Here is a 17,817-nt window from a genome sequence, read left to right on the forward strand (position 1 = left end):
CAGAAGGGAACACAACTGACTCAAGAATATGGAAGTCTTCAGTGATGGTGGAGCTGGCGAAAAAATCAGAGGCCTCTATAAGGCAAAATGTCACCTCTGACAAGAGTGTTGGTGACCTGCAGGGGACTAAAGGAATTCTACACTAAGACCTACCAGTTTCGTTTTGTAGTTTCTGGATTTGTAAGATCTTCTAGGTGCCATAAGCATGCAATCATCCACCCACTTCAAATATTCATGCATGAGTCACGCGATTCAAAACAGTGGTGAGCAATTCAGCAGGTACAAACCAGGTATCTGATGGTATGGGAGCCACCTCTGATTTTTAACCAACAGATTATGATGTTTTATGCATAATTACAGTCATAAGAAGATAAATGCTGCCCCATTGAATTGGACCACTGGCCCATCTTGTCCAGCAGTCCCTCCTCACAATAGCTGACCAACCGCAGAAGGAGGCCCATCATGCCCAGCACTGGCCTTCAAGGGCGGGGGGTTCCACAACCATCTGGTTAAGGAGCTCCATGAATTGGAACAACTCCCCCCCCCATTTTTTTCATTTTGTTTTGAAGCCATAGTTATGGTAGTGAATTCCAATGTTTAAAATATGTATTGTGTATGGAAAAAATCATTTTATCTGCCCTAATTTCTCCAGGATTTAGACAGACAGACAGACAGATGAACAAAAGAACATAGAACAATAAGAGTTGGGAGAGACCCGGGAGGTCTTCTAATCCCACCTTCTATACTGTTCCAGGCAAATGGTTGTCCAGTCTCTTTTTGAAAGCCTCCAGTGATGGAGCTCCCACAGCATATCCCAGTATTTTTTAGTGAAAGATACTGTGTGCGAACTAGGCCATCTTGGTTAACATGTTTTTAAAAAGCACTCAATTCCCCCACCCTCACCCCAATATTTCTCTCTTGAGTATGTCAAATCTGTACTCAATAAGAAAGTACATTCAAGGTAATGAAGGCCTGTCATAATTTTCAAATTTAAATTCAGAATAAAGCTGGAAGGGACCTTGGAAATCTTCTAGTCCAGCGGTGTCAAGCTCGCATCATCATGACAGCATCACGTGACATATTGGGACCCCTCCTTTGCTAAACCGGACATGGGTGTGGCCAACACATGGCATATCTCGCCCATGGGGCATAAGTTTGACAGCCCTCTTCTCGTCCAACTCTATGCTCAGGCAGGAGACCTGTCTAGTCTCTTCTTAAAAACCTCCAGTGTTGGAGCGCCCACAATGTCTGAAGGCAACTTCTGCTCCACTGGTTAATTGTCTTCGCAGTTAGGAAGTTTCTCCTTAATTCCAGGTTGCTTCTCTCCTTGATGAGTTTCCATCCTCTGTTTCTTGTCCTGCCTTCTGGTGCTTTGGAAACGAAGTTGACCCCCTCTTCTTCTTTGTGGCAGCCCCACATCATTTCAACCTGACTTATTCAGCAATAATTATTACTCACATAATTTTAATACTCATATAGCAACGGCACAAAGAAAGAAGCATTAGTTGACAGAGGGAAATGATTTTCTGTGTCTGGGAATCTAACAGGAAGGAATGCTAATAATCCCTAGAGGTAAATTGAACACAGTGCATCATATCTAAAACTTTATGCAGCCAGAGAGACAGAGGCAGATGATCAAGGAGACTCGTAGTGACCTCAGGCAGGGTCATCATGAAAAAAAACCATCCTCATTAGCCATGGGATTAAAAATATATATGCTAATCTGTGTCTGCTCCCTTCCAACTGGCTGTTCAAGCAACCAAGAGAGAAGATTTCTTCAGCAGCGATCCAGACAGAAAGGTATCGAAGTGGCCGTGCCAAAATATTCAGAGAGGTGGTCAACAAACTGCCAGAGAGTTCAGCGAAGGCATTTTGATTGCATTGGGAAGCCCCCCCTGCAAATTTCAGGGGCAGCCCTACAGATTACCTGGATGTAGGTGGGATTCAGCTGGTTTGAGCTGGTTCTAACGAACCAGATGTTAAATTTCACTGAACTGGTAGTTGAATTGACTGGCTGGCCCCTTCCCTCCTGCCCCTCCCCTCCCCTCCCAGGAGTCTCCACATAGCCCATTTTGGATGCAGGTAAGTGTGGAGGATCTAGGAGGGGGGAAAACAGGCCTTCCGGAACTTCCTGAAGTCTGGAAACAGGTGTGTTTCCGGCTTCCGGAGAGCCTCCGGAGCCCAGGGGAGGCTGCTTTGACCCTCCTAGAGGTCCGAGGGAAACCTCCGGATTCTGGGGAAGGTGAAAAATGGCCCTCCCAGAAGTTCTGGTAGGCCACGCCCACCATGGCCACGCCCACCCAGCAACTGGGCAGCGAACCGGTTGGTGGGATTTTTGAATCCCACCCCAACCTGGACAGTTTCTAAAAGGTAAACGTGAAATGTAAACTTTATTAATTAAAACCAAAGGGTCTACCTCGCCTTGCGGAACAGCCCAGAAAAGAAAATGATAAATTGCTGATAGAGTTTAAGATCCAAAATGTGGGTGATGATTTGATTTCAGTGTGTGAGTTTTTCACTTGGAGTGTAAGGGGCGATTTCTCTTCTTTAAGCCTCAAGATCCTGTATAGAGCATCAAGCTTGGGAGCTTGAACATGGGTGGACTTCAACTCCCAGAATTCCCAGGCCAGCCACAGGAGACAAAGTCTTCACATCTTAAAATCCCCAAGATTGAGAAACACTGGCTGGGGCCCTCTGGGAGTGGAAGTCCATACCTCTTAAAATTGCCGATGTTGAGAAGCTCTCCTCCATAGAGACCTCACCGTAAGTGAAGCAAGGTGGTAGCTATTAGGAGAAAAGGCTTTTTTGAAGGTGAAATCCAGATGTGGAAGTTTCTCCCCAGGGAGAACAGTCTTTTATTCTCAGGACCAGAAGATCTATTTGGTCCTCTGGGCCTCTTAAATAAAGCATAGTCTGGGCTCTCGATGTTCATCTGTATTTTATTTATTATTATATAGTTAAATCATTTTTATCTTGCTCGTCAGCTTAAAAAAAATAATGATGACTTCCAGAGCAGCTGATAAAGATCAGAAATGACACAAAATGAAAAAAAAAAAGGGGGAGGGGAGACCTGATGGGAAGCGGGGAACCTTGTGGACTTCATTAAAGCCATTATGCTTTCACACACAGAAAATTTAACTACTGATTGTATACCAGCTCTGATAAGAATGGGTCTTTCCAGCTCAGATACCCTTCTAGGTGTCTAACTGTTGTATGTTTGGTGAAACAATTACCAGGATTGGAAATTTGCTGTTGATAAGAATGCAAAACAATGTATGGATTTTATGCATTCACAGCCTCTTGAAGTCCAATTTGGGAAACAATGAATTACACTGACTGAAGACCATATATAACAACAAAGACTTATATGCTGCTTCATGGTGCTTTCCAGCCCTCTCTAACCCATTTACAGAGTCAGCATCTGGCCCCCAACAATCTGGGTCCTCATTTTATTGACCTTGGAAGGATGTTGTATATCCAAGCAAATACGTGTTCATACATACATAGATTGTTCAAGTCTTGGAAAGCAGGCAATGTTTCCTTGAAACTTTGACCAATTGTACTTTCAAACCAAAGCCAGATGACATTTTACTTCATTTTAGCAATTCAGACTGTATAGGAGCCCTGGTGGTGCAGTGGTTAGAATTGCATCATTGCAGGCTGACTCTGCTCATTGCCAGGAATTCGATCCTGACCGGCTCAAGGTTGACTATACTCCTCAGCTTCATCTCATCTACAAATCAGATGAGTTCCCCTTCTATCCCTCATCTAAATCATTTGTGAAGATGTTAAAGAGCACTGGGCCCAAGGCAGAGCTGCTTCCCTCCATGCACATGTAGAATAGAATAGAATAGAATAGAATAGAATAGAATAGAATAGAATAGAATAGAATAGAATAGAATAGAATAGAATTCTTTATTGGCCAAGTGTGATTGGACACACAAGGAATTTGTCTTGGTGTAAATACTCTCAGTATACATAAAGAAAAGGTACATTCATTAAGAATCAAGAATCATAACGTACAACACTTAATGATAGTCATAGGGTACAATCAACAATCAAATCATACTAGGAAACAGTCAAGTGGGAGAGGATGGGTGATAAGGAGTGGTGAGAAGATTAGCAGAGTGATGGCTTTCGGGGAAAAACTGTTCTTGTGTCTAATTGTTCTGGTGTGCAGTGCTCTGTAGTGACATTTTGCGGAAAGGAGTTTGAAGCAGTTTATGCCCCGGATGTGAGGGGTCTGTAAATATTTTCACAACCCTCTTTTTGACTCGGGCAGTATACAGGTCCTCAGTTGAAGGCAGGTGGGTCGTAATTGTTTTTTCTGCAGTCCTAATTATCCTCTGAAGTCTGTGTCTGTCCTGTTGGGTTGCAGAACCAAACCAGACAGTTATAGAGGTGCAGATGATAGACTCAATAATTCCTCTGTAGAACTGTATCAGCAGCTCCTTGGGCAGTTTGAGCTTTCTGAGTTGGCGCAGAAAGAACATTCTTTGTTGTGCTTTTTTGATGATGTTTTTGATGTCAAGTGTCCATTTTAGGTCATGTAATATAGTAGAACCTAGAAGTTTGAAGGTCTCTACTGTTGATACTGTGTTGTCCAGTATTGTAAGAGGTGGTAGTGTAGGAGGGTTTCTTCTAAAGTCTACCACCGATTGTTCCGGTTACATCACGAGGCAAGTTGTATAACCTCCTGTCTGTATGCAGATTCATCGTTGTCTCGAATGAGACAAATCATTGTTGTAACATCAGTAAACTTCAGTATTTTAACAGATGGATCATTTGAGATGCAGTCATTGGTATATAGGGAGAAGAGAAGTGGAGATAACACACAGCCTTGGGGGCCCCCTGTGCTGATTGTACAGGTATCGGATGTGATTCCGCCTAGCTTCACCTGCTGCTTCCTGTCTGTTAGGAAGCTTATGATCCACTTACAAGTGTGTTTAGGTACCGCTGGTTGGTTTAATTTACTTAGAAGAGTGTCTGGAATGATGGTATTGAATGCTGAACTGAAGTCTACAAAGAGGACCCTTGCGTAGGTATTTGGAGATTCAAGGTGTTGTAGGATGTAATGCAGAGCCATGTTAACAGCATCATCTGTTGATCTATTTGCTCGGTATGCAAACTGCATGGGATCTAACACTGACCATTGTAAAGAGTTGTAGTTCTACACAGCCAGAGGTCACCAGATTACCCATTTCTGGTCCAGTCAATGGGTAACCGTGACAGCAACCCTCTTCCAACATGGGCCTGCTCCATGTTTGCTTGAGCCTACTTATCACATAGCTTCCTCCCACTTCTTCATTGTCATACTCCAAGCTTCAACCTTCAGTCCTTTTAATTGAAAAAGGGGAATAAAAAGGCAATGTCAAAATGCCAGTGGCTGGCTTTTCTTCTTGCGGAAAGCATCTGAGCTTCATTAACGATGGGAATATCGGGATTTCTGGACTCTCTTCTATCAGAGCAATCTCACTCTAATCTCTAATCTCACACTCCTACTGTATAAATAGAAGAAGAAACCTGTCTGGCAGTGGGGGCAGGGAGGAGGAAGAGCGGGGTGTCTTCCAATTTGTATGTTGGGGAGGCATTGACTGTGTGGTCCCATCAGAAGGAAATCAATGTTTTCTTTGAGGAGAGCCACTTTGAAGAAGGGAGCTTAAAGCTGCAGCAGTTCACAAGTTTATCTGTCTGACAGCAGAAGTACCGAAAGGAACTTGGTTGCTGAACAGAATGAGGGCTGAGTGCTCGGAGTCTCATGTTTTTCTGAGCTGTCCTTCGGCAGGGAAATCAAAAATATGAAGGAGTTTGTCTTTGTGTCTCTCTGGCTCACATTGGCAAACATTTCGAGGGAAAGACTGGACGCATATTTATGTGAGCCTGAGTCACACTTAATGGCAGTTTTTTTGAGAGATGACATGAAGACCATAATAAGAAAAGGATTGTGCTGAAAGTTTTAGCAAGTGGGGGAAAAAAAAAAAAAAACGAGGCCATTTGGTCTGATGATGACCATGATGTGCCATCAAGCTGCTGTGGACTCTTTTCACATATAATTTTAATTAAAACATTTAAAGAAGAAAGATAGAAACCAAGATAGACTAAAGAAAAAGAAAGGCAGAACAAGGGAAAGGTGCAGAAAGAAAGGGAAGAAAGAAAGAATATATAACAAAGCAGCTTCCCATTTTCTTTTACAGCACTACAAATTTACCCCTTACTCTATGCTTACAACATAACTCCAATCTTTCCTATACTTTATTTGTTCTTAATCATCGAAACCTTAAATCACAAGTCTGTTTCATGCAAAAGGTCCATAAGGGAATTCCAGTCAGCAATAAATGTAGAAATTGTCCTTTCTCTGACCAAAGACTGTCCATTTCAGCCAATCCCATCATCTTCACCCACCATCCCTTCACTGGGGTTAGCATTGAATCTTTCCGCCTTTGTGCTTGTAACAATCTCACTGCCGCTATCATATATAAAAACAATGTTCTGTGTGTTTTTTTTCTAACTGTTTCTGTTGCATTTTGAAGCTTCTGGTTTCAATTGTGTAGTAATCTTTAAAATCTGAGCTCTGAGTGCGCATACACTGCAAAATCTCTCTCTCTCTCTCTCTCTCTGTGTGTGTGTGTTTATTTTTTAAAACATATTCATCAGTTGTTTATTCTTGTTGTCAACAACCTGTTTTTGATGAGTTGTTGATCCATAATGACCACATAGATAGATTTTCTGTTTGATGGTCTGCCTCTTACTAGGTCCTTCAGCTCATCCATTGCCCGCACCATCACTATTGGAGTCCATCTGTCTTACTCCTGGTTGTCCTTTTCTTCTCTTTTATTCCACTATTCCCAGCACTAGTGCCTTCTTCTCCAGAGAGTGGAGTCTTTCCATAATGAGTCTGAAGTAGGAGCATTTGAGCCTGGTCATTTGTGCCTCAACTGAGAATTTTGGGTTGATTTGTTCAATGACCCGTTTGTTTTCATGATATTCTCAGGTGTCTCCCTAACACCAAAATTCAAAAGCTGTTTTTTTAAAAAGTACATACTACATAGACAATTTTGGAGTGCTGCCAGCCATAGCCACTTGCCACTCTTACCCATTGCTCATTCTCATCTTTGGTTGTGCACATTTCCTGACTGACAGGCCATGACAGTTTGATTGATGCCCATAAAGGAGTGTATTTGTAGCTCAGGGTTGACATGAGGGGTCCTTGGTGCTCTCTGAGCTGGCTGGTTTTCTTGCAGATGTTTCATGACCCAAACTAGGTAATATCATCAGTGCAAATCAGGCTAGCACTGATGATGTTACCTAATTTGGGTAATGAAACATCTACAGAAAAACCAATCAAACTCAGAGAGCACCAAGGATTTGTCAGTCTGATTGATGGCCTGTTTATAAGTACCACATATTAAAAAGTGGAGTTTTGAAGGTACCATACCTTTGACTTTAGGGATTGTATTCTGGGGTGACATATTAAACATATGATTTACCTGCATGAAGCTGGAGTCTCCTTTGAATATTCTTTCTTGGCAAGAACATGTTTACATGAAAAAGCAAAGAATGCAGAGTCCCAGAAGTAAGCAAGTAATCACAACGTAACCGATGAGATGTATTTACGTTGGTTCAACTTTCTTGATCGAAGAACAATTCAGGACAGCATGTCAAGGCTGGATAAGGTACTTCTGTGTTTTCAGCCCACTATGTTGTCTCTATTTCTACATTCCTGTCTGAAGGAAGACAAAGGCCAGTGTGTCCCCAGGAAGTTGGCAGTGGAACCAGATGTCACTTTCATTAGAACTTGCTGCTGTGATTCATTGTCTATAACTCTCTGGGTGGAATTTATATTTTACCACTTGAGGGCATACTATCATTATGTTTTCTCTGACATGGCTCTGTTTCTCAATCCCCCCCTCCTCACTTTCTCTCTCACAAATAGTAATTAGGTTCTAATAAAGGAGAATATTTGTAGCTCAGGGTTGACATGAGGGGTCCTTGGTGCTCTCTAAGATTTTGCTGAAAAAGAGAGAGCGGGGGAGATCTGCTAGTTGGCCAGGATAATAGATGCTGTTCAGGAAATGATAAATGAATTTTTCTTGGAAAAGAACTGCTCTGAAAAACTGGATTGCAAGACAAGACAAATCAACTCCCACTCTTAAGATAGACCAAATAGAGAACTGTGCGTATTTATAATTACAATAAGGAGGAAGAAGGGGAAAGAGGAGGAGATATTGAATGCTAAGGGAAGGGTTAGTATATGGACTACGAGTTGAACTTCTGCATAGTGATTGTGCCAAAGTGATATATCTGTGTATATTAAAACAAGACATGTTTCACTTTTATTCCTTTTCCAAAAAAATCACCTGAAAGACAAATTTACATTACCAGTAACAGCTGGAACTCTGCAGACTCACCCTGGGAGATCTTACTAGTATTGGCAAAACAATTTTTCATTTTTCTTAAAATATTTGAAATGTTTTACTTAGGAAACTTGAAATGTGTTTCAAATTTTGTCCTACACACCAATGGAAACATTTTGAAATAAAATTGGATTGCTTTCAATAACTAAATTTGCATGACTTTCTTGGTGAGGTGATGGCCCTTCCTTGCCAAGTCCTGAATTTTATGTATTACAATAATTAATATATTTTACTGACACTCCAGTCCTAACTAAATTGGCCACAGTATAATACAGAATTAAGACTAAAGGCTGAGAATACAGTGATGCAGTATGGAGCGGATTCAAAGAATGTTCAGATTAGTGCAATTATTGTCCACTCTCTGCTTTTCAGGGGTGTTTTACATTATGTCACTGAATGGAGCTCTCTTTTACACATATTCTCCTTCGTTTTTTAGGCATTTCATCCTTAATGTACTTTTTTTTTGCAAAGCACAAAGTGCATTTTCACATGTTCTGTGGGGCTTTGAGCTGAAAGTGGAATCATGCCATTTAGGGAAGTAGACAAAATAGAAGGTAAAACATACCAATTTGTGTCTTTATCTGGGAAGTGTAAATGAGGACAAAATGGTCACTTTGACCATCCCAAGGAATGTAAGAAAGTGGAAGCCCTTTGTGACTCCTTCCAAATCTGCAGGAGAAACGGCAAGAAACAATGCAGGTTGCTATGAATCCAGTTTTGCATACAGGCTGTGTTAATTTGTCATGCAAAGCCTTGATGATGTTGCATGCATTCCTGGTTCATCCTATACTCAAGCAAAATGCAGAAGACTTCAATGAAAAGAAACTGAAATGTTTGAGCAAAGCCACTGGGTTCTTCCTTACAGCTTCTCCTCCCTCAAACCCTTGTTGTCCCTTTACCACCTCACAGTTAACACAGAACGATCAAATGTTTACACCAAGGCTCTTCAAACTTGGCAAGTTTAAGACTTGTGGACTTCAACTCCCAGAATTCTTCCCCAAACCCCAAAAACTTTAACCTTAGACTGTCTACTATTGACCTCACCCCTTTCCTAAGAGGTCTGTAGGGGGCGTGCATAAGCGCACCAACGTGCCTATCGTCCCTGTCCTATTGTTTCTCTTATTCCTCTTTTATTTTTCTTATATGTACCCATTTCATGTATTCACAACTATGTATACACTTATACTTATTATCTTGTAAACAATTGGCAAATCAAATAAATAAATAAATAAATAAATAAATAAATAAATAAATAAATTCCTGAGCTAACATGACTGGAAGAGGAATTCTGGGAGTTGGAAGTCCACAAGTCTTAAAGCTGTCAAGTTTGAAGAACCCTGGATTAGACCATAATTACTCTGTTCGTGTGAACATTTACAGAAAGTTTCTGCTTTCCTTCAGCAGTCAGCTTACGCTTTCATTCCGGAAATTTCCCTTATTATCTCACAACTGCCTTTCACTGAGCGAAATGACGCAAGCTTTTCAAGAGCTTTTCAAGAGGTTCCTCCATCTCATTTTCTGTGAGAGGACAGGCCCACCCTCAGGGCTTCTCTAGCTCTGAAGGAGGTAGGTGGGGATGAAGCTCATCATTGAGAAAGTGGCTGCTCAAAAGACCAGCTGCACTTACAGCTGGAGGTGTGTTAAAGCAGGAGCCTTAAGTGCAAAGCACAATCTCCCTTTCTCCCTCTCCCTCTCTCCCTCTTTCTACACGCACACACACGCATGCACCCAGAGCACCCTAGAATGGTTGCACTCCAAGGATACCAGTCCTTGGGTCAAGGGCCGCCCAACACCCTTCACACCCAAGGCCCCTTCGTTCATTGTGCCTTCGTTCTGACCCAGGCTTCATTCAAATTAAGAAAACACAAACTATGTGTAAAAGGAAACCTTTTTAAATGTGACACTGGGAATTATTTGCATTCCCAGCCAAAACTCATTAAACACAATTGTCTGAGATAAGAGCACACCTTTCAGGGTTGTAAAGGGCTGCCAAGAAACAGAAGTCCCATTACTGAGAAATATCAACTGACAGAAGTTCCAGCAAAGACAAACCAGAGTTTACAGGGTTTCAATGAGGAATCAGAGTCTAATGAACTTCTTTGCTTCCTGCAAAGAGCACATCTCCGAGGGCTGGTTTTTATCCCTTATGGGAGGGGCAATCAGCTCCCAGCCTTACTCTCAAGTTGCCCCTGCTGCTTCAGCTGCACTCGCCTTCTAGCAGCCCTGCACACATGCACACCGGGAACAGGCTCCTCGGGGTTCTCTGCTTCGCTGCAGCCAGACTCCGAAGGCTCCAAAAGCAGCACCCCACTCTCAGATGGTCCTGGCCCCATCCCTGCATCAAACGCAGTACCCTCGTCCAAGTCCTCGCCAGATTCCCTGACTGGTTCCCTTTCGTCCTCACTCTCAGATACCTCTGCCGTCTGAACCGGCTGCTGGTGAATCACAACAGCCTTGCAGTCTGAGGACCCTTTCCAGACTATCTTTCTGTGCTCTGATTTTGGGAAATGGAAGCAGCATCTGCAGAACGTCACTGGGAGCCTGCGGCTCGTTCACACAATTGTTCAGGGTCGAAGTGACGTTTCCTCAGAATGGTATGGAAACGGCTTTAATCCATCTCAACGGTGGCTTCCTTCTGAGAGGGACACCTAATGATTGGGATTGCCTCCGTTAGTCTCCTTTCTGCTACCTGTTAGACCAGGATGAGACCCCCTCGGCTGGCACCCTTGTGCAGAACACAGTACATACGTGATGGAGACAGGCCAACAAATTCACATGCAAAAAATTGAAGTTAGTGAAGACTCTGCCATGTACGTAAAAGAATTTGTGCTATTGTTGGAGAGTAAACATGGTTTTTTTGTGTGTGTGTGATGGAAAATGTTTTTCATCCAGCTTTTTAGTGAGAATCGATATAGCCTCCTTTTTACCAATTGGTTTCTGTGGTTTCATAATTCTGCCTTCTCTATCCTTTGGTTTCTCTCTCCTTGCTTTTGTTTTGGGTTTTTCATGTTTTATTTCATTTGTAAACTGCCCAACATCTCTACGAGCCAGGCAGCGTGCACATTTCATGATAATATCAATAATGCATGGAAGGTTGAAGGCTCTGAGATGTCATTCAACCTGCAGTTCCTTTTCTATCGCTCCGACTACGGGCTTGACTAATTGGCTGAGTCAAGCTTCTTCCTTACAACCAGGTGGCAGCTTGACTTCCTTGGCTCTTCTTTCCTTAATTGCTGGTATGTTAATGGGTTCAGGACCTCTGCTGGCTCCAACTCCTGGTCAGCTGCCTCAGAGCTTCCTCTATCCCTCTTCCGATGGATTCCTTTCAGCTACTCGCTGCGGTGTAGGCTGATATCCTGCCTGGTCAGCCCCTTTGGCTTCTGAGCTTGAAGGCTGACACTGATCCCGGAGGAATCTCGCTCCTGAGCTTTTCCAGCAGCCCCTGTGCAAAGAAGGCCTTTCCCCAAAACAGCGTTCCTTGCTCTTGGATGATCCCCACAACTCAAGTCCAGCCTGGCTTCCTTTCTGCTTCTCTCATGGTTTGTTTTTCAAAGGGCCCTGCTTGCACCTGGTTGGAAGTCAAGAGAGCCTGCCTCTAAGTTCACTGTGTGTTTAATGGCTCAGTAGGTTGTGATATAAAGGCCTGCTTTTCCTGCACTGCTGTTGAGAATTTGAGGGCAAGTTTTGCAACATCGGTGAGCTTCATGTCAAAAGGTTCCGGATGAATGGGATTCCTATCAGATAGGACTGAAGAATAAAAGGATCAATCAGCATCCGTGATAACCTCCATATGAGATGCCCTTTAACAAATAGAGCAATATTTCCTAGGTAACACTTGGGGAATAATTGCAAAGGATCCAGGCGTAAGACAAAGATCCTGCATTCGTAGAGATGCTCAGAAGATGGATGGGGTGGGGGTGCTTGTTAATTTGAACGAGGGTTTGCAAAAATTGTAAAGAGCACAACTGGAAAAAACAATCTCCCAGGTTGTTGAGTTTATAACGGTCTCTGGAATAAATAGAATGAAGGACAATATTGTGTTTATCATAATTAAGCATAAAAACTCTTACACAACGGTGAAGAATGTAGTTGCTTATATAACATGTTTAAATTGTTTCTAATAATTTGTAAATGGCCCAGAGTTTTATTGGGAGTTACATATATATAAAATAAATAATTATCTCATATAAGTGGACAGGAAAGCTAGTGTTCTCTCAAATTTAGACAAACGCATGAAATACGTGTGAAATTCTAGTTTTTCATGATGTACTCAGGTTCATTATAATGCAGTAAATACCTCTGATGGTTTGCAGAAACTATCTGTATGCTTGTGACCTTGTCCAGATAATCTCAGGAAAGGTCTTTCTTTTAGCTTTCCTCTGATCAATACCGCTGCACTCTGTATTGGCACATTAGCACTTTTCCTTTGTGTTGCCTGGTCTGTTCCTATCTGGTTTGGAAAACAGGCTTACCTAGCTAAAGGGTAGGAATGAAAACAAAAAAGGAGAAAGGGATGAAAAAGGAAAATAAAAACCAGAACTTGGTCTTTATTTGACCTTAGCACATTCTTTCACACATGGGACAATTTGCTAGTGACACCAGTTGGGAAAAGAGACACAACTTTTTGTGGGATACAATTTTTTTGAGTCCTAGTGGGAAATATTTTCTAAACAAAATATACCTTTTCAAACAAAATTACCTGTCCATCAGGTAATACTAGTATCTATTCTGACTGACTGGACTGGAGATAATCTTTCTGTGGCTGGATTCTCCCAAGATGGTTGTTTGTCACTCAGTTCAAGATAGAAGGGCTGCACTTAAAAAGGATACATTAGCTTGGTTAAGTTTTGGGAAGTTGGGGAGTTACCATTTGTGTGAGCCTTTCTTGCTTGCTCATTATCTATTTAGGTTGATGGGCCCCTTCAGCTTTCTCAGCCAAAGGTGGCTCTCTGGTACTATAGACTCCAATACCTCAAAGAAAGATGAAAGCAATTGAAAAGACCATCATCTCATCACCACCATCGTGGTCCTTCTCGCTGCTGAGCGACGATCTTTTCGGAACAATTGCAGGGTAGGAACCCACCATCTCCAGAGGCATTCTGACACTGTCGGGTTTGAGTGGCTTTCTTACATGCCCTCAGATCTGTGGATGGCCTGTCTTCAGGTGGAGCCCTGCTCCAAAGCAGAGGGCCAGCAGTCAAGGCAGATCCCATGATGTCTTTAATGGTAACTCCTTCAGATATGGAACTTAAGTAAGGATCCCCTCTACTAGATCTAGTTAGACAGAACTGCTGTGAGAAGGTGGGTTCTCCATATATGCAGGTCCAGAACCAGGTAGAGATGTAGAGACGACCATAGGCGTTTTGAGTTGCACCTCGAAAGTAAATTGGCCATCACTGCAACGTTTGCAGCAGTGTTCCTACTCAAGGCAAATGAAAGGGGTCCCCCTTAGCTACTTGAGCTACCAGCATGTAGTTTCCCCATTGAGAGACCCATGCAGAGCAGGTTGCAAGTGTCCAATTGATAGATGACCGAGGTACGGGTGATTATGAGGAGGGCCTTCTTGATCCAAGAATAGGCATAACTGGCACACAAGTCAGAGTTGTGCAAAGGTCCCACAGCTACAGCTGACACCTGCCCAAGTGACAAATAAATTCAGTCCATGGGAACACGATCCCACTCAGAACCAAAGGTGGAATATCACTGCTCTCAGTTGGTTGCCAAACTCACAATTCAGAGTCTTATCAAGACTAAATTATGTTCTTTCCCTTTCAGACACTAACTAGCACTTTGACCACATCTCCTGTGGCTCAGCAGTGAAAAGGGACTAGTGACTAACTTCTCCCAGGATCTGAACCCCTGCCCCCCTCAACCAAAACCATTCTTGGAGGAAGCTGGAGAACCATAACCCCCAACCGTGAAAGTAATCCAGAAGTAATCCGGGACTGATGATACTATCAAAGGCTTTCAAGCAGAATCTGGTAGGTACCCACAAGCTGCATAAGACTTCCCTCCACACGCACACACACCTACACACCACATCACATACACACACATCACAAGTGAAAGACAGCTTAAGAAAGTAGGCTCCCTTCTGATGAGCAATTCTGTTTGGTAAACTGCAACCCATTTATTTTCTTTGTAGTGAAATGTTGGGGAATGGATCACGCACCTAAGAAAACCAGACCTGCCTGATGTCTGATTTACTAAATAGAAAATGACTGATAAAAATGATGGTTTCAAACAATGGCTCAGTAAAACTCAGCTATGGAGCAGGTCCAACCTTATCATATTTTCCCCAGATTTTCTGTGCAGCCAGCTGTCGGCCTGCGTGTGTGGTAATGGCAGTATCTCTGTGTGTATCTGTGTGCGTACATAAATATATCACAGATGTAAAACAACAGACACAGAACACAAAACCAGGAACCCCATAAATCATGACAGAGCAACTTGTTTATTTCTCTGAGGATGTTACAGAAAGAGAGCTCATAAAAGACTCAGAAGAAAAAGTCCCTAAAAGCAGTAAAAAGTAACACAATTAAAAAACGCCCAATTACAATTGTATTTCTATCATAGCCTAACCACATAGGAGCGATCGTCATGGCACTTTTCATAAACCGCCTACCCAAGTGCAAATGCACCACATGCGAATATGCATGCATTACATTCAATTTCTCCATCAATTTATAAAGGATTTGGGAATGACGTGGCCCCCAGTATGTGTAGAGCAGGGTATGGAGGGAGCAATTAACTTTCAAGACTTTCATCGTTCTAAACCAGGGACCTCCAAACTGGGCAACTTTTAAGACTTGTGGACTTCAATTCTCAGAATTCCTCAGCCAGCCAGGATAAAATAAGGGCAAAATTAATCAGGGAATGCTTGAGTCCTATAGCAGTAACAGACGTTGAAAATGGAGGCGCTTGGTCTCCTAAGAAACCTTCTGATGAAAAAAGGCTCAGAACAATAGACAAGGCCAGAAGGATGTCTCCCTACGTCCCACAAAGGAAAGGATGCCAAAGGTCTGTTTTGGAGATCTGTTGGAAAGGAGATCCTTGGATAACATCCAGATTACCTTTTGGCCTTTGGTTAGCTCCATGGCATTGGCCTTCTGGGAGATCTGGCTCAAAATAAGAGCCCATGTAGACAACATGCTGATTGTGGTAGAGCACAGAAAGCTTTGAGGAGCGCAAACAGTCCTGGGGAAAAGAACGAAGAAGACCCAAGAATTCCTTGAAAGGTTGGCTCCTTTCCAATCACTTCATTCAGTTCTGCCCATCCTCAAGGCCGCTGAAAAACAGCCAGTCAACAGCAAACAAAAAACAATGGTGCAAATCACCACTCATGGAGAATTAACTGGTGGAAACAAGAGAATTATTGTTTGATCATTCTGTCAAATCATTACCAAAGAGAGGTCTGTTGTTTTGCTTAAGCGCAGAAGCAACTCAATTTCCCATTAAGATTTTCCCACCGGAAGCCATTGGTTACTGTTGCTTCGCTTCTGATCATTATCCTTTTATTATACTTGTATATTAGATTATAAATGGTATTTTCTGATTGAATTCTCAAATTGCCCTGTGTGCTAGTCTTATATGGAGTAGATTCTCCCAGCTTTCTTCATACATCTTTCTAATGGGGGTCTTTTCCTCCTTATCTAGCTCACACGTCCTAGATATATATATTTTTTCCCCAGAAAAAATTATATGCTTTTACACTTTGGAAGAATTTGGTGAATGGAGGAATAGTTGGGGAAATGGATGGGATTCACTGAGATGCCCAAATTGACTTCTTTCATTAAATAAACGTGCCTACCGTCCCTGTCCTATTGTTTCTCTTATTCTTCTTTTATTTTTCTTATATGTACCCATTTCATGTATTCACAACTATGTATACACTTATACTTATTATCTTGTAAACAATTGGCAAATCAAATAAATAAATAAATAAAATAAAGGTCATTATTGACATTCATCAATGACTGGAAACCCCTTATGGACTTTTTCCGGAAAAAAGAAAAAAGACCATGACTTTGTGAGTTATGGTTTTTGAGGATTAGAAAGAACATGTTACAGGTAGAAGGGACTTACGATGTTGTCTTATAGAGAGAGGGGTTTTATTACATTTATATGTATAACTGCTAAGTTATACAATTATATGTATAACTGCTAAGAGGAATATATATACGTATATATATATATATATATATATATATATATATATATATATATATATATATATATATATATATATATATATATATTCATATTTTCTCCTCTTTTCCATTTTCTAATTCCTTTTGTCTTGTCTTTTTCACATTTGAATGGATTTCTTATTAAATATATAATATCATTTAATAAAGACAGACACACACACATGTAGTTTTATTCTCCATGCTTACAGTAGCTCCTTTATTATTAGCTGAATCATGGAGAAGGGTTTTTCATTTACACCTAGGTACTTTCTATGCTTTTTAAAAAACCAGTTGAGCCAGATCTTTGAACCGTTGAACAAGAAGGCAAGAAGCTGTAATCATGCTTTAGTGTGAATGAAGGTGTAAAGCACTTTGTCATTTCTATATTTGCCTTCACATTTTTACCTTTTCAGTTGCTGAGGATTTTATATTTTATGGAATTACTTTGTTTTTAATCATTGCCAACCATTTTAGGCATGGTAAAAAAAAAACTGTTAAAAATATTTCCATAAATGAATCAAACAATCTGTATTAGTTCTACTCTGATGACAAACAAAGATTGTTTTTGCAGTAAAGACTCTTGCAGTCTAAAAGTCATTCTCAGTGATTTAGCTAAAGTCTTTCTTTAGAAAAACTTTCTATATTTTACCCTTTGGTGTTTGGAGATGGAGGGATAGATTGGCAGAGTGATTTTTGAAGTGGAATCTGGATTATTCTTCAAATTGTTGGTTCAAACAGGATTAGGTGGTGATTTGCAGAGTGAAGTCCTTTGAAAAAAACTGCCTGGCTTACTCCCTCATAGGGGCTCCACCTGGAATTGAATGAGAAGCAGGATAGAGACCTCCAGCAGAACCTGGTGGAGAAGCTCATGGCCTCACTCTGGGCTCTCTATCGGACCTCCCTGATCCATGGCAAGTGAGAAGAAGACGGCCATCTAACCACATCAGATTCCTCCCAACGTTCAATCAACCTTCCCACACTTATTTCCCCAAGTCTTGGTTGGAAGGAATTTCCCAGGAGACCTTATAGAAAATAAACTGCAGTTCATTTGTTTTTTTCTTTTCTTTTCCCTCCTGAACCAATCTGTAGTCATGGATATCACTTTATGGAGAAAACCTTATTTGACCAGTTTATCACAGTCTCCTCTAAAAACCATCATTTTAATAAGTAGAGTATCTTTCTTTCAGAGGTAGCCTTCAGATGGTTTTGACCAG

Source organism: Notechis scutatus, chromosome 4 (assembly GCF_049901735.1).
Source record: "Notechis scutatus isolate UNSWTSFEM ecotype Mainland chromosome 4, rNotScu1.2, whole genome shotgun sequence".
NCBI lineage: Eukaryota > Metazoa > Chordata > Lepidosauria > Squamata > Elapidae > Notechis > Notechis scutatus.